Source organism: Balaenoptera physalus (assembly GCF_965194825.1).
Source record: "Balaenoptera physalus genome assembly, chromosome: 6".
Lineage (NCBI taxonomy): Eukaryota > Metazoa > Chordata > Mammalia > Artiodactyla > Balaenopteridae > Balaenoptera > Balaenoptera physalus.
In genome coordinates this window covers 36374753-36393933 of record NC_138885.1, presented here as the reverse complement: position 1 = coordinate 36393933, position 19181 = coordinate 36374753, and positions in this window count along the sequence as shown.

Genomic DNA, 19181 nt, shown 5'->3' with positions numbered 1-19181 from the left:
ACTGCCAAGGTCATTGAAAACAAGGAAAATCTGAGAAACCATCAGAGCCAAGAGGAGCCTAAGAAAGCATGATGACTGAATGTAATGTGGTATTCTGAATGACAGCCTGAAGCAGAAAAAGAACATTAGGTAAAAACTAAGTACATTTAAATAAAGTATGGAATTTAGTTCACAGTAATGCATCACACTTGCTTAAGTGGTTGCCACAAATGTACCACACATAATATAAGACATTAACAATAGCAGGGAGACTGCATGTTACAGGTCTGGGAACTCTTGGAACTAGTTCACAGCTTTTCTGTAAATCTAAGACTATTCTAAAATTAAAAGTTTATTTAAAAAAAAAAAACCTGGTATTACAAATGGTAAAAATCTGACGTCTGCTTCACAACCTCCAACAAAACAAATTCTCTTCCTTACATCTCAGCCTCCAGCTGGCTTTACCTATGTTCAAGAATAGATTCCCTACTTTTTTCACTTGAGCACTAAGTTGCCAAATTCAAGCTTAGAAAGCTGGCAGCAAAACCATTAGCAGTGCAGGTAAGTGACTGAAATGATGCGTTTTCAACATCCTCAGAGCCCTCTGGCACACAACTCCTTATATAAAACAAATAAAGTGTTATGAGACAGTAAATTGAATATTATGTAATGCCAAATGATCAATTCAACGTGCCTTGTCAACAGAAAAATAGCAACTGCTTGCAGAGAAATCAACCAAGTAATTGCTGTGTGTGACACAGACAGTGTTTTCCTTGGAGCAGCTGCTGATACCTCAGGAGAAGGGGCGAGGGCAGGTGGTGATAATGTCACTGACTCTTTTTAAGTCGTTGTTCTATAGTTTTTCCCCTCCTCTTTTGGTTGCTGTCACTAGTTGGTCTCTACGGAGAGTGTTAAACAGATCGATGAGGCTACTCAGCACAGCCAGAGTTGAATAGCTTCCAGATAGTTAATACTCCACACCAACGTTCTTATCGCGATGGGCTACATTCACTCAGTCCCTCTGCCCAACTGCTGTTTCCCCTTGTAGAACAGAAGCTTACTATTCCTCAGAGCTCCCTGTGTATCCAGAACTATGCTAAGGCTTTATGTACATTAACTTGTAAAGCCTTCAAAATAGCCCCATGACGGGGGGATCTAGTTACAAATGAGAAAACTGAGGCTTAGGCAGTTTAACTAATTTGCTCAAGATCGGAGACTAGCAAGTGGCTGAGCCAGGATTTGAACCCAGATGATCTGACTTCAGATCTTGTGCAGTTTCCAGTGCACCACCCAGCCTGCTCCACACAGCCTGTACACAGAGGCAGTCATCTGGATGTGTGTCTGCTTCCCCCACTAGACTGAAAACTCCATAAGGGAATAGATTACATTGGTTTTAGCTCTGACTCTCTTACATCAGTTTCTAGGAACAATAAAAACCCTTCGTATTTATTTGCTAAATAAAATACACAAAACAGCCTATAAAATATTATTTGTTACTGTTTTAAAATGTGTATTATACATATAAAATTACATTGACCTACAAAAAGGTAGTGAGGTCTCGCTAATGGTTTTGTGCCTTTTTCTTGTTCTTTATTGTTCCTGACAACAAAGGGCAAAGTAACCAAGAAAACTTTGCAAGCTGAGACGTTTAGAGAAGGAAATAGCCAGTGACAAGTGTTCCTTTTTCATTGCACAAAATCAGGTCTTGAAATAACATTTCCTTGAGAAAAGGTTTTCAGGAAGGATGCTCTATACTAGATTATTTGCATAGCCAGCAGGGTAGTGTGATTATCTGGAGTAGAAAATTGCTTCGTGAAGTGACCCAGTGCTTCAGTGAGAGGCAAAACACAATTAGTTGTGACACTGAGGACTGAGGAAAAATGCCCTTTCTACCTGTTACTGGGAAGCATCCACACATTTACATGTTCTAAGACTTGCTAGTCATTCGCTGTGCACTGAGTAACTCTGAAGGAAGTAGATTGCCTGTCTATGAAGGCGTAAAGATGCCAGAGGACCAATGAAACATACGCTTCAGCATCTTTAAATGGGAGCAGCAACATTGCTCCAAGACTTTTCCATCAGTTCATGCATTTTGTAATATGGACTGGGAGGAGAGCTTCTGAACCTTCTAGGCATTGCTTAACATTCATAAATAAAAGGGGATCTTTATTAAACAACTCTGACAGGGGTTCTGCAATGGAGCTACCAAGAAGATGTCAGACCTGGGAAATCAAGTAGGAAGGAATGGTGGCAGAGTGGCTTTTTGATTCTTGCCATCGGGATGTATAAAAGTAGATGAGTGAGAGGTGATGGAACAGAATACAAAGAAGTGGAAGAAGAGGGAGGAGGGAAGAAAGAGTAAAAAAGAAGTAAAAGAGAAGGGGGTGGATAATGAAAAAAGAAAGAGGTAGAAAGATGGAATAGTTTCTTAGGGCTGCCGTTATCCAAACTGGATGGTTTAAACAACAGAAGTTCATTGTCTCACAGTTTTTGAGGCTAGAAATCTAAAATCAAGATGTCAGCAGGATCATGTTCTCTCTGAAACCTGAAGGGGAGAATCTGTCTTTGTTTCTTCCAGTTTCTAGTGTTCACCAGCCATCCTTGGCATTCCTTGGCTTATAGATGTATCACTCCCTCCTCTGCCTCCCCCATCACATGGCTGTCTTCTCCCTGTGTCTCTTCCAGTTGTCCTCCCTCTGTGAATCTCTGTGTTCAAATTTCCCTTTTCTTATAATGACATGAGTCAGATTGGGTTAGGGGCCCACCCAACGCTAGTACGACCTCAACTAATTACATCTGCAACACTTTCTAAAGAAGATGACATTCTGAGGTACTGGGAGAGAGAATTTCAACATATCTTTTGGGTGGACATAATTCAGTACCATAACTAAGAAGGTTTTGCCAATTAAAATTAACTTCAAAATGTGACAAAGCAAGAATAAAATTTGTTATCGAAAGCCAGAGAATCTTGTGAAAAAAATTATCTACCCTACCCAGCCTTTGGACATGTATATGCCTTCACGGCCTTCAGAGAGAAGCTTATTTCTTAACCATGGGCATGGAGGTCTGTGATGGGTAAGTGGCAGGTGGCTGTATGAAGAAAGCTGAAGGGGCATGACACTTAATTTTGTATATGCAAAGTGATAGTCTTGCACACTGGACTTCATATGTACAAGGTGAGGGAGAAGAAATGAATAGAGATCACTGACTGGGGACAATCTGTGAGCCATAAAATTCGAGAGACTCATTAGAGTAGAAGCTCCGTAATGCAAGGAGTCTGGGGTTTTGTTATTGTTGTTGTTGCTGTTACTCAACTCTGTATCCCCAGTTCCACAATCTATCTCCGATGCCTGGCGCAGTCATCTCTTAAATTTCTGTTGTGTGAGTGAATGGAGGAGTTGATGGGCGTTCGGGATGGGTGAGGGAAATAACAGAGGCTACTAAATCAGAGTTGCTGGTTTCTAACTTTAACTCTGCGACGTATAAATTGTGGAACAACAGCTATGTCATTCTGAGACGCCATATACTCACGTGTGATAGCACATAATTATTAAGGCTTTTATGAATATTAAATTAAATGCCAAGGAATATAAAGCATGCAGTACTGTCAACCCTCTTTTCTTTGGTCAGTGACTATTTCAAAGGTACTGCTATGAGTACAGGACAGCACACGGTTTCAGTACTGTGAAGCAATACATAAAGAAAATGATACAGAATTCTTCACCTCCAAAGAGTTTCACTATAGGTAGCCAGGCATGCAAAAGATAAAGTACCTTAAATGATTAGAATAAAAATTGCATCTTGCAGGAGTGACCATAAATAATTACCCTAGGATTTCAAAGAAATAAGATGTGTAGGAAAAGCCCTCTGCTCATTTCCCCGTCTCTGATACATACATTTCTTTCACAACAATGCACGCTTCTGAGTACCCTACTAACCAAACAGCTTGGTGTAACTTAGTGTCATTATTATTTTAAATTATTTTTCTCAGAGATTTCTATTCTGATCTATCAGCATTAAATCTTTATCAGCTGCTGGACTCAGTGCTATGTGATATGGTTTATTTCAGGTATCTTGTTGACAAGGGACAAATAATCTTCAAGAAATCTGAAATACTGGGAGATGGTAGAGATATTGGGAAGATACATATACCCAGGTAGCCAGGAAGGGCTCAACAATGCAGCTTCAGAAAGCGCACATGGCAAGGGAGTACTGTGGAGCCTGCCTTCAGGTAGAAGGGGAATCATAAGAAACCTGCCCCTAGAGGGTTTCTTCCCAGGAACTGATTCAGAATCAGAGACTGTGAGGGAGACCTAAGGAGCAAAAGATCTTCGATTCTCTTAGTGATGTATGTTGACCCTGCTCTGTTACATGCACATGTACATCTACTTGTTCTTTCTCTTTTTTCCCCTTGAAATTCAACAGCCATCTGCCCTTTCCACCCTCTAATAGTGATTCTTTTGCTACTGCATATCTAATTCTGAATATTTATAATTTCTGCTTCCTCTTGACTCCAGGTTGCCATGTTAGGTCCTAGACTTTCTGGCAGAACTTGCTTATTTTATAAGTTTATTTCCAGCTTCGAGTTCCTGAGAAGAGTTTCTAAAAGAGTCTGAGATTATGACAGGCACTGCGATTGGCTTTTCTGGTCAAGCCCCTTGCCACTGTCCAGAGGAACTTTAGAGCTGCACATCACCACTTTATTGAGAGACCCCTAGAAGCTTCAGTGAAAAGATTAGTAGGCTGAACAAGAGGAGTTTGACATTGAAATAGCATTTCAAGACCTATCACTACTCACTTGGCCAAGTTATCCACCTTTCATGGACCCCAGTTCCCTGTTCTGTAAAATGGAAATAGCATATCTGAAACAACAAATGAGATAATAGAGGTGAAAAGTTATTGAAAACTCTAAATTCCTGTATATACATCAGGTATTTCTACTATTATTATTATGCTATATATGAATCAGAAACCGTTGAACTAAAGCACTTTAAAAAAATCAATTCAGGGTGATAAAAATGACTTTCTCTGTTTTAGAAGAATATAATTCTAAATTTTTTTAATCTATAAAATTTTCTCTGTACTCTTTGCTGTGTATAAAATTTCTATATAACATGTAAGTTAAACACAGTATCCTAACAGTGTAGCATCAACTGGTTTGTGTTCTGATTGGGGATGGAGAAACAATAAATCAATACTGAAATCAGTATTCCTTAATACCCTCCTGCAATCAGCTATCACTTTCCTTGGGTCAGTAAGTAAAGGGCCATTTGTAAAGCTGCCAAACCTTAGTCCCCCATCCTGCAATTTGAGCCTATTTCCTTGTATTTTATCCATCACACAAAAGAACAACAGCTGGACACATCAATTTGCATAATAACCCCTCCTGCTTGGATATTGTTAGAAGGTCAGGTCTCCACTCTTGCTGACACATCTCAGGCAGAACTTCTCCCTTTTTCTTTTGTTCTTCTCATAGCAATAAAAACTATCTTTTGATCAGGGCTGTATTTCCTTTAAACATCTGGGTGTCTGAGTACATAAGACCCCTTTTCTAATTCTCTCACATTTTCATAGTCGGGCAACTTTTTTTTTTAAACAAAAAAACTCCCACTCCTGAATAAATTACCTGGCTTTGACATTTTTATACATTTTAAAGGAAACTGGAATTGATGGATGATGCTGACCCAAGAATTTAAAACAAACAAACACAATTAAACAAGCTTTCACTTTTGGTTCTGATCAAGTAACTAGTACTGGTCTAGATTTCTTACTTAAAAAAACAAAACAAACAAAAAAAAACTATAAAACTGGGAAAAATATATAAGATAATAGTTTTCAAACATCAGACAATAGGCAGAGTAAGATTGTGATGTAATAAAAATGGGAAAGTCATGAAATGAAACCCATATTCTCCCTGCCTCTCTGCATGGGGACACTTCCTTGAGTGCAATGCAGATAGCTATAGTACAAGAAGATCATGGTAGATCCACTGAGTTGAGGACATCAGAGTTCAGGGCAGCTGAAGTGGCTGGAATCTGACGGGCAGAGCATTGGAGAGCAGTGGACTGCATGGGGAAGTGTATGCAGAACAGAAGGATCCCCACAGATTCTTCACCAAAGGTAGAGCTACCCATGCAAAAGGTGAGATTATGCAAGGCTTGCCAAAAATTGGCTGCTATAGGGCAGAAAACAGAGATACTAGAAATTAAGCAGTGCTGGGAGATGGTGGAACTCTGGTTTAGTCAGAGTGAAGAAATCATCTTAACACCCTGAACATGCAACTAAGACAACAGAAACAAACATGCCTTAGTCATAATGACCATGTCCTAGAGGAAGATCTACTTTAGACTTACTCTAAGTCTCAACAAAATCCACAGAGGAGACACAGTTTAGTGTTTGAATCTTGCGAAGGTGGAGAATATTAGAAAACACCTTGGACTTTTCATAGCTCTCAAGATAAATGAAGCTAGAAATCCTACATTTTGTGTTCTCTGACCATGATGGGTTAAATTAGAATTCGATAACAAAATAATGAGTGTAAAATCCCCTAACATTTGGGCATTAAATTATACTTTCCTAAATAGCCCATGGATCAAAGAAGAAATTACAAGCACACAAATGAAAGTTTTGAGATACAGAATATTGAAAATGTAACATATTAAAAATTTTTTATGGTATACATCTAAAGGAGTGCTTGGAGGGGAAAAATGTTTTTACAAGCTAAAAATAGAAGACCAAATTATCCACTATAAACCAAACATTAGAGAAATTTGTCCATGCCAACAACTCACTTCTTGAAATCATTAATAAAATTTATATATATCCCTTATCAACATAGGTGCAAAAATCCTCAATAAAATTTTAGGACAGCAATATAAAAAAGGATAATATATCATTAGCAAGAGGAGGAGGTAGTCCAAAGAAAGCAAAGTGGTTTCAACATTCAAAAATCAGTCAACTCAATTCCTCACATTAACAGAATGAAGGAGACAAATTCTGTGATCAACTCAGTGATTGCAGAGAAAGGTTTTGACAAGACTCAATCCCATCCATGACAAAAACTTGCAGCAGACTAGGAATAGTGTGGAATTTCCTCAATCTGATAAAGCACATATATATGAAAAAGGTATTACTTACATTATATTTAATGATTAATATTGAATGCTTTCTGCCTAAGTTTTGAAAGAAGTCAAAGATGCCTACTCTCTACCTCTTCTATTCAAAGTTTTGATGTTGGTCATGGGTAACAGAATAAGGTAATAATAAGAAATAAAATATATAATAATTGGAGAAGAAGAAAAATGACTGTTGCTGTTTGTAGATGGCATGATTGTTTATGTAGAAAATCTGAAGCAGTCTACAAAGAAGCTACAATAATTATTAAGTAAATTTAATAGTTTTCACTTACGAAAGCATGCAAAAGAAATATTTCAGAATGAATTTAAGAAAAATTGTTTAATGTATCCTCACTGAAAACTACAAAACATTGCTGAGAAAAATTAAAGAAGAGTTAACCAGCTTCATGAATTGGAAGATTTAATATTGTTAAATGTCCATTCCCTTCACATTGATCATTGATCTATAGATTTGACACCATGTGAGTTAAAATCCTAGAAAGTATTTTTGTAGAAACTGGAATTGTTTTAAAAATGTACCTGGAAATTCAAACAAGGTGGAATAACCAAATCAATTTTGGAAAAAAAAAAAATTGAAGGATTTACACTACCTGATTTCTAGAATTTTATAAAAGCTTCACTTATCAAATCTCTATGGTACTTGGGTAAGGATAAGCACAAAGATTGGTAGAACAAAATAGAGAGTCCATAAATAGACCCACATATACATGTTTATTTTTTCTACAAAGATTCCTGGGTAATTAAATGAAATGATGCTTGAAAAATGGATTTCTGAAAGGAAAAATAATGACTATTGACTTTTACCTATCTCCGTAGAGAAAATTAAGTTGAAATTGATAATCAACCTAAATGTAAAAGCAAAAGCTATAAAACTGTCAGAAGAAAAGGTAGGAAAAAACTTTATGGCCTTGCAATTAAAAACTTGCAGGTGAATGTTCAGAGCATCTTTATAAGAGCCAAAAAAACTTGATACAACCCAAATATCCACCAGAGGTGAATGAATGAACAAATTGTGTATTATTACTAATGGAATAGTGCACAGCAATGAAAATAATGTAACAAAGTGTATGAATCTCAAAAACATGCTGAACAAAAGAAATCATGCACAAATGCACACATGCAGTATAATTCCATCTATGTGAATTTCGGGAACAGGTAAAACTAATTCTAGGGTGATAGAAATAAGATCTGTGATTCTCTGGGAAGAAGTTTAGAGATAAATTGACTGCAAAGGGACATGAGAATACTTTCTGAATGTTGTAAATATTTTATATCTTAATTGTTACAATGGTAACATAGCTATAAACATCTGTTAAGACTCATCTAACTGTTCACTTGTGTGCGTTTTATTATATGTAAGTTATACCCTAATAGAATTAACTTTAAAAAATGTTATTAAGCTTGAGAAAGATATTAATTTCTCCATCTTGAATGAGTTATTTAAAAACAACTTTTAAATAAGTGGGTCAATGATTTTTTTTCTTGTATAGAGTGTATCTTCTATTTTATATTGGGAATCAATATAACATTGAGAAAATGTTAGAATAGAATGCTTTACTATTTTATAAATTACTTTCCAGGAATGTGTCTTTCCCATGGTGAGATATAGCTTTGTTTTAATATCTTGTCACCATGTAAAATAAATTTGGAACACTGAACAGTTCCTACCTGTTTCAGTTTTTTTTTACCTTCTACTTTGGCCTTGTAAACTGATTGACACTCTCTGCAGATTATACAGTCCTGACGATTATCCAGATTATTTGTAATGAAATAACATAGATCTATTTGTTCTTGGATATGTGTGACACATTTTATTTCTAAAGTGAGTTTAACCTGTTTTGATCTTTGGTTTTTGTTGTTAATAATTTTATTCTGCTTCTTTCTCACTCCTATTTGAAATATATTCTGTAGATTCACAGCCTTCTTGTGCATTAATACTTTGACTTCCAGTTATAGACCACATGTGAGATTCTGTGAACACTCAAAATTTTATGTGGATGTTGAGACTTATGTAGTCACATGTAATTTTCATGCTCCAAGATGGTATAAAAAGGTTTATTACTCGCATTAGGAGGCTTTCTGAAGGAGAGCAGGGCAGGCTTCTGAAGCAGGTCTGTAATAGCTTAAAAGAACTGGGAGAGGGGAATAACTTGGGTTTTTATAGTGGCAGAGTAGTGGGGCTAGGGTTGAGGGTTCTGTCACAAGTAGGGGCTTGTGTGATTTGAACTTAACCACTGGCAGCCAAGGAAAGCACACCCAGGCTTTCTTACCGCCTTACCCAGATGTGGAGCTGAAGCCAAAGAGGGAGGGGTGGAGCTGGAGAGCTGTCAACAGTCAAACGTCAGAAATGCATTCATACTCTTTATGACTGTAAGGAAAAAAGGAAAAAGAATCAGATATCAAGGAAGTTGAAGAATACTGTATTTAAAGTACCTTAAGTCAGGTAGACTGGCCTAGACTGATTTTTTTAAACAGAATTTTATTTTCTGAGTACAAATTTGCCTTGCGTCTAGACAGGGATACAGTCTTGACCATTAATGAAACAGCATAGTCACTATAAAGGTTATGGACGGAGTTGTTTAGACTCTCGGAAGTATTCTAAGTCCAAACGAGCCTTATTCTATACAGAAGTCTGGCTGGATAATTTCTATAGCCTTTTTCAGTTTTCTTTGAGTCTTTGAATTTAAGCATATTTACTTAGTTTCTTGACACAATTGGATCCTGTCAGGGAGAGGAACTTTGAATAGCAGTTACACAGACAATTTTTTCCCTGCAACAAATTCAATTTATTGATGCTCTAATGCCCTCCATTGATGCATAAGCTATTTTCTATTTAGCTATGACAGGAACTTTCAGGTGGTTGTTTGTTGTTGTTCAGAATTGGCTACTTATTATAATTGGCACAGCTAGCTATACACAGGAGGGAGTTTTTCCATCTAAAAAGAGTCCCCAGCCATAAATTATTCATTGGTCAGAGATCCAAGTTGTATTTGACATAAGCGAACATTAAAATAAAAATGACAAATACTCAGGTGGCAAACAATTCATGTGACTTGGAAGAGGAAAACAAAACAAGCCAGAGAAATTGATGAATCATTCATCTTTCTTAAACTTAACTGTGGCTGGTCAAATATTCTTTGTTTCTCTCTTTAGGGAGACTTGAGAAAAACTCAGTTGTCTGTATAAGTTGCTAAATAACAAATTCAGTATGGAGGGGGAATTACATTGAAAAGGCCACTGTGTAAACTTTAAGAACTGGAGACCTGGATGTTACAAGTTTAAGTTGAAGAAGCATGTTTTACCTGGAGTGTAAGCCTTCAGGATGATGAACATTTACAATAACACAGGACTACATTTGTACTGTTTATGACCTATGTTTTCAGGACTGAAACTGAATAACTTTGTTTCTCTTGATTTATTCGTTAGTTGTCTCAACAGATATTTGTTGAGAACTTATTATAAGCTAGATATGATGTTAAATACTTTGTACGTAATTGCAAATGAAAGGTAATCCATACTCTCAAAAGGAAGTTTCTAGAGAAATGGTGGAGATGGACAAGTAAATAGGCAGTTGCAACACAGAGAGAGAAGTTCAATAATTACTATTAACATTTGTTCTATGGAAGCCTATAGGAAGGAATATTAACTTAGACTCCAGGGAAGTCTTACAGGAAGAGTAAATTGGAGTTTGAGAGTCTACACTTTGGTAGAGTTGAGTGGGGAAATATCAGGTAAAGAAGACAATACATTGAAGACAAAAGAGAGCATGAACATAGGAAAAACCATAGTAGAAAGTGAGAGAGGCAGTCCTCAAAAATGATACTGAAGGAGTATTCAGAAGACAGAGGATAAAGGCTTACGAAATGATTATTGACTTGATCCTAAGACAGATAGGGAGTCAATGAAGGGTTTTTAAGTAGGATTGTAATTTAATCAAATTTATATTTTAGAATGTTCACTCTATTTCAGTGTGGAGAATGGATTGGAGGGAGATGGGACTAGAAATAGAGAGAATTTGGAACCCAATCATTCTTTCTTTAATCATTGTCTCAGATTTCCTGTTTTATAAGGTTTGCAAAATCTACACTCTAAATTAAGCACTTCTATTGTAAAACAGATGGCATTGAAGGTAGGTGGTAAAACTCAACCACTAATTACTGTCGGCCAAATGGCCTGCAATCAATATAGAATGTTGCTTGAAAACATATCCAAATGGACATCCTTCTGGAGTCTTTATCAAAAAACTTATTTGTTGGAAGGATGTAAGTGTGAATGGAAACAGGCTCTTTGAAAGAATAAATTTCCAAACTTCAGGTATTTATTTTAAAACAATTTTTAATATTTAATAATCTGAGTATATTTTATTCTTATTTTAAAACCATTTAAAGGTATTTTATAGCTTAGGATTTCATTTTCGATAATGAGACACCATATCTGATTTGGAGTGGAGCCCACTCTTAAGTTTGGGTCCAAATCCACTGTTTGGCTAGGTAGTTATTTATGTCAGTGTAAAATAAGTACCAAATAGGTCATGTCCAGAACATCTTAAATACATAAACTTGAAACTTTGAGAAGTTTATAGTAGCATTTATATATATTATCTTTTAAATCTATTATTATTTGCATGATAATCATAATCTAAAGGTATTTTACTCACATTTATTAGGGACAGGAATACAGACACATAATATAGGAAGTGAAACTAAACAACTCAATACCACAGTACTTTATAGATCTTTTTAATTGATGTGAAATGTACTTGAACTTGAACTTTTAACCATAGTTCTAAGTCTCAGGATCAACTGAAGTATAAATAAACTATATACAAATATTTTCTAGAGAGATTTGCTATTAACATTTTAAAAGAGATGAGTTTATTGAGTGTTTTGTGAGAAACAGAAAATCTGAAAAGTTATATGTTTAACCAAAATTGTTTTTGCACAAAATAAATTTTCCAAAAGATTATTCTGTCATTATTAAAAAGCAGATACTGTGAAAATTCAAATATGCTTTCATCCCTTGGAACTGGAAACTCATAGAATTTTTCTGTAAATATAATACTGGCTACCTGGAATGAAAGAGCTCTTATTTGTGATGGAAGAAAGCACAGAGAAATGAGTAACTTGGATAGGATTGTAAAGCTGAAGCATTTTCTTCACAGAGAGGACAGACATTGTTACCTAATAACAAGGAGCTTACTTTTACAAAGGAAGTGACTTAGATTTCTAATCCTATGGGGAAGAATGTAGAGCCAGAGTACATAAAAGGCAGATTTTATCTTTTCTGCACTAACACACCACAAACAAAATCTCCTAATATAGAGTTTGAGACATTTTTAATGCCTTATTGCTACAATGTAATTATCTCAACCATGTTGTCTTCCAGATTTAATCATTATTTCATTCAGCAAGTATTACTGAGTTAACTACTATGTGCCATGTGTTGTTTTAGGGACTTGTATATCAGTAAACATCATGATTAAATATGTTAGCTTTTCCAGAAGTTATTTTGTGGTGGTGTTAAATTCCGGACATATCTGCTGGTAAGAAAGAGTTCTGTTCTTTTTTAAAAAACTTTTTACTGTATTTTTTAATTTTACTTTTTTCTTAGGGAAAATTTCAAACATACAAAAGTAGGGAGAATAGTAGAGTGAACTCTTATGTATCCATCATACAGTTCAACAATTATCAATATACAACCAAATTTACTTCATCCTCAGCGGTCTCCTCCTCTTCTTATCCCTCACTGACATTGTTTTTGTAACATTTTACTGAAGCATCATAAACATGCAGACAAGTGTACACATAATATCAATACATTTCACAAACTGAACACATTTGTGGAGCCAGTACCCAGATCAAGAAACACAATATTACCAGTCCTCAGAGGAGACCTCATTTTCCCCCAAATATGCTGTTCATCTAAGAACATAAATGAATTTTGCTTATTATTGTACTTTTCACAGTTTATATAAAGTATATGTTTATGGAATCACATACCCTGTACTCTTTGTGTCAGGAGTCTTTTTTTTTTTTTTTTTTTAGTGTTATGCTGTATGTATCATGTGCATATACCATAATTTTTTCTTGTGCTTTCTATATTTGAGGATGTGAATTATTTGAATAGTTTCAGGTTAAGGCTATTAAGAATAGTGCTTCTATGAACACTATACCAATAAATAAATAAATAAACGGAATGGAATTGCTGGGTCATACAGTCAGTGTGTCTATATTTAGATTTAGTAGATTCTGCCACACTTGTCTAAAGTGATTTACAACTTATTCTCTCACCAGCAGAGTGTTGTTTCCCTTTGCTCCACGTCCTCATCAAGACTTGTTTGTGTGTTTGTTTCAATTTAGCTACTTTAGTAAGAGAGTAATGTATCTCATTTAATTTGCATTCTCTAGCAACCAATGAATTGATTACCTCTTTCCTTCTCTTCTCTTCTCCCCCTCCCTCTCCCACTCCCAGTCCTAGTTTTTCTTCATTGTCATTGCCGTTATCATCATTTGGATATGCTCTTTTGTAAAGAGTATTTTCAAGTCTTTTGTCCATTTTTCTTTTAATGACTTGTAGTTCTTTAAATAATCTATATGCACTCTAATTATTTTTATCCCATGGTTGCCTTTCAGCTGTCTTAAAAGTATGCTGATTAACAATATTTCTAAATTTCAAAAATAAAACTGATATAGGTTGTGGGTTTTTTTTTTTTTCAGCATAAATCACGTTTTTAACAGAAAATATCTGTATTTTCCAGAACAAGAGAAAATATGTGAGAAGAGTGGCATTGTTTTACATTAAGTTCTTTTTACATAAATTTACATCACATTTTTTTTCTATTCAAACACAAAGTCACAAAAATTATAATCATCCTCATCAGTTCACTCAGTCCCATGTAATTAATTTGTTTTTCATCTTGATCTTTTGTTAGCAATTTTATGAATTCATCAGTTTTCCATTAGAGTTCTGAAAATGCTTATTCATTCAGTTCAGCAGTATAGTCAGTTACCAGAAACCTGTACTTGTCAGTCTTTTCCATGAATTCCTTGAAGATGAAACCCTTTTATAGGAATATTTTTGCAAAAGCATCAAAGTACACCCAGAACTGTCTGTAAATGACAAAAGACTTAAAAATGACCACTGTTAACGATTTGATGAAAGTTCATAATAATGCAGTTGACAAGAAAATTAGTTATTTTTGAGATATACATTTTAAAGTAATAACTAGGATTATTACTTATAACATTATACCAGAACATATAAGATTTTTAGAAATTTCATGTAATGTCTGAAACATTTATATTAGCATATTTCCATACATATTTCCATACAAATACAAATATAAGATTTTTAGAAATTTCATATAATGTCTGAAACATTTATATTAACATATTTCCATACAAATACAAATATAAGATTTTTAGAAATTTCATGTAATGTCTGAAACATTTATATTAACATATTTCCATACAAATAACCCAATGAAAGTTTAGTATTAGTTGTTTTGTTTGTTTGTTTTTTTATACTGCAGGTTCTTATTAGGCATCAATTTTATACACATCAGTGTATACATATCAATCCCAATCGCCCAATTCAGCACACCACCATCCCTACCCCACCACAGTTTTCCCCCCTTGGTGTCCATATGTCCATTCTCTACATCTGTGTCTCAACTTCTGCCCTGCAAACCGGTTCATCTGTACCATTTTTCTAGGTTCCACATACATGCATTAATATACGATATTTGTTTTTCTCTTTCTGACTTACTTCACTCTGTATGACAGTCTGTAGATCCATCCACGTCTCAGCAAATGACTCAATTTCGTTCCTTTTTATGGCTGAGTAATATTCCATTGTATATATGGACCACATCTTCTTTATCCATTCATCTGTCGATGGGCATTTAGGTTGCTTCCATGACCTGGCTATTGTAAATAGTGCTGCAATGAACATTGGGGTGCATTTGTCTTTTTGAATTATGGTTTTCTCTGGGTATATGCCCAGTAGTGGGATTGCTAGATCATATGGTAATTCTAGTTTTAGTTTTTTAAGGAAACTCCATACTGTTTTCCATAGTGACTGTATCAATTTACATTCCCACCAACAGTGCAAGAGGGTTCCCTTTTCTCCACACCCTCTCCAGCATTTGTTGTTTGTAGATTTTCTGATGATGCCCATTCTAACTGGTGTGAGGTGGTACCTCATTGTAGTTTTGATTTGCATTTCTCTAATACTGATGTTGAGCAGCTTTTCATATGTTTCTTGGCCATCTGTGTGTCTTCTTTGGAGAAATGTCTATTTAGATCTTCTGCCCATTTTTGGATTGGGGTGTTTGTTTCTTTAATATTGAGCTGCATGAGCTGTTTATATATTTTGGAGATTAATCCTTTGTCCGTTGATTCGTTTGCAAATATTTTCTCCCATTCTGAGGGTTGTCTTTTCGTCGTGTTTATGGTTTCCTTTGCTGTGCAAAAGCTTTTAAGTTTCATTAGGTCCCGTTTGTTTGTTTTTATTTCCATTACTCTAGGAGGTGGATCAAAAAATATCTTGCTCTGATTTATGTCAAAGAGTGTTCTTCCTATGTTTTCCTCTAAGAGTTTTATAGTGTCCGGGCTTACATTTAGGTCTCGAATCCATTTTGAGTTTATTTTTGTGTATGGTGTAAGGGAGTGTTCTAATTTCATTCTTTTCCATGTAGCTGTCCAGTTTTCCCAGCACCACTTATTGAAGAGACTGTCTTTTCTCCATTTTATGCCCTTGCCTCCTTTATCATAGATTAGTTGACCTTAGGTGTGTGGGTTTATCTCTGGGCTTTCGATCTTGTTCCATTGATCTATGTTTCTGTTTTTGTGCCAGTACCATATTGTCTTTATTACTGTAGCTTTGTAGTATAGTCTGAAGTCAGGGAGTCTGATTCCTCCAGCTCTGATTTTTTCCCTCAAGACTGCTTTGGCTATTTGGGGTCTTTTGTGTCTCCATACAAATTTTAAGATTTTTTGTTGTAGTTCCATAAAAAATGCCATTGGTAATTTGATAGGGTTTGCATTGAATCTGTAGATTGCTTTGGGTAGTATAGTCTTTTTCACAATATTGATTCTTCCAATCCGAGAACATGGTATATCTCTCCATCTGTTGGTATCATCTTTAATTTCTTTCATCAGTGTCTTATAGTTTTCTGCATACAGGTCTTTTGTCTCCCTAGGTAGGTTTATTCCTAGGTATTTTATTCTTTTTGTTGCAATGGTAAATGGGAGTGTTTCCTTCATTTGTCTTTCAGATTTTTCATCATTAGTGTATAGGAATGCAAGAGATTTCTGTGCATTAATTTTGTATCCTGCAACTTTACCAAATTCATTGATTAGCTCTAGTAGTTTTGTGGTAGCATCTTTAGGATTCTCTATGTATAATATCATGTCATCTGCAAACAGTGACAGTTTTACTTCTTCTTTTCCAATTTGTATTCCTTTTATTTCTTTTTCTTCTCTGATTGCCATGGCTAGGACTTCCAAACCTATGTTGAATAATAGTGGTGAGAATGGACATCCTTGTCTTGTCCCTGATCTTAGAGGAAATGCTTTCAGTTTTTCACCATTGAGAATGATGTTTGCTGTGGGTTTGTCATATATGGCCTTTATTATGTTGAGGCAGGTTCCCTCTATGCCCACTTTCTGGAGAGTTTTTATCATAAATGGGTGTTGAATTCTGTCAAAAGCCTTTTCTGCATCTATTGAGATGATCATATGGTTTTTATTCAATTTGTTAATGTGGTGTATCACATTGATTGATTTGCATATATTGAAGGATCCTTGCATCCCTGGGATAAATCCCACTTGATCATGGTGTATGATCCTTTTTATGTGCTGTTGGATTCTGTTTGCTAGTATTTTGTGGAGGATTTTTGCATCTCTATTCATCAATGATATTGGTCTGTAATTTTCTTTTTTTGTAATATCTTTGTCTGGTTTTGGTATCAGGGTGATGGTGGCCTCATAGAATGAGTTTGGGAGTGTTCCTTCCACTGCAATTTTTTGGAAGAGTTTGAGAAGGATGGGTGTTAGCTCTTCTCTAAATGTTTGATAGAATTCACCTGCGAAGCCATCTGGTCCTGGACTTTTGTTTCTTGGAAGATTTTTAATCACAGTTTCAATTTCAGTTCTTGTGATTGGTCTGTTCATATTTTCTATTTCTTCCTGGTTCAGTCTCGAAAGGATGTGCATTTCTAAGAATCTGTCCATTTCTTCCAGGTTGTCCATTTTATTGGCATAGAGTTGCTTGTAGTAGTCTCTTAGGATGCTTTGTATTTCTGTGGTGTCTGTTGTAACTTCCCCTTTTTCATTTTTAATTTTATTGATTTGAGTCCTCTTCCTCTTTTTCTTGATGAGTCTGGCTAATGGTTTATCACTTTTGTTTATCTTCTCAAAGAACCAGCTTTTAGTTTTATGGATCTTTGCTATTGTTTCCTTTGTTTCTATTTCATTTATTGCTGCTCTGATCTTTATGATTTCTTTCCTTCTGCTAACTTTGGGTTTTGTTTGTTCTTCTTTCTCTAGTTCCTTTAGGTGTAAAGTTAGATTGTTTATTTGAGATTTTTCTTATTTCTTGAGGTAGGCTTTTATAGCTATAAACTTCCCTCTTAGAACTGCTTTTGCTGCATCCCATAGGTTTTGGATCATTGTGTTTTCTGTGTCATTTGTCTCTAGGTATTTTTTGATTTCCTCTTTGATTTCTTCAGTGATCTCTTGGTTATTTAGTAACGTATTGTTTAGCCTCCATGTGTTTGTGTTTTTTACGTCTTTTTCCCTGTAATTCATTTCTAACCTCATAGAGTTGTGGTCAGAAAAGATGCTTGATATGATTTCAACTTTCTTAAATTTACTGAGGCTTGATTTGTGACCCAAGTTATGATCTATCCTGAAGAATGTTCCGTGAGCACTTGAGAAGGAAGTGTAATCTGCTGTTTTTGGATGGAATGTCCTATAAATATCAATTAAGTCTATCTGGTCTATTGTATCATTTAAAGCTTCTGTTTCCTTATTTATTTTCATTTTGGATGATCTTTCCATTGGTGTGAGTGAGGTGTTAAAGTCCCCCACTATTACTGTGTTACTGTCAATTTCCTCTTTTATAGCTGTTAGCAGTTGTCTTATGTATTGAGGTGCTCCTATGTTGAGTGCATATATATTTCTAATTGTTATATCTTCTTCTTGGATTGATCCCTTGATCATTATGTAGTGTCCTTCCTTGTTGCTTGTAACATTCTTTATTTTAAAATCTATTTTATCTGATATGAGTATTGCTACTCCAGCTATCTTTTGATTTCCAATTGCATGGACTATCTTTTTCCGTCTCCTCACTTTCAGTCTATATGTGTCCTTAGGCCTGAAGTGGGTCTCTTGTAGACAGCATATATATGGGTCTTGTTTTTGTATCCATTCAGCAAGGCTGTATCTTTTGGTTGGAGCATTTAATCCATTCATGTTTAAGGAAATTATCGATATGTACGTTCCTATGACCATTTTCCTAATTGTTTTGGGCTTGTTTTTGTAGGTACTTTTCTTCTCTTGTATTTTCCGCTTAGAGAAGTTCCTTTAGCATTTGTTGTAGAGCTGGTTTGGTGGTGCTGAATTCTCTTAGCTTTAGCTTGTCTGTAAAGCTTTTGATTTCTCCATCAAATCTGAATGAGATCCTTGCTGGGTAGAGTAATCTTGGTTGTAGTTTCTTCTGTTTCATCACTTTAAGTATATCATGCCACTGTCTTCCTGCTTGTCGAGTTTCTGCTGAGAAATCAGCTGTTAACCTTATTGGAGTTCCGTTGTATGTTGTTTGTCATTTTTCCCTTCCTGCTTTGAATAATTTTTCTTTGTCTTTAATTTTTGCCAATTTGATTACTATTACTATTACTGATTTATGTGTCGTGGCGTGTTTCTCCTTGGGTTTATCCTGTGTGGGACTCGTTGCGCTTCCTGGACTTGGGTGGCTATTTCCTTTCCCATGTTAGGGAAGTTTTCAACTATAATCTCTTCAAATATTTTCTCTGGTCCTTTCTCTCTCTCTTCTCCTTCTGGG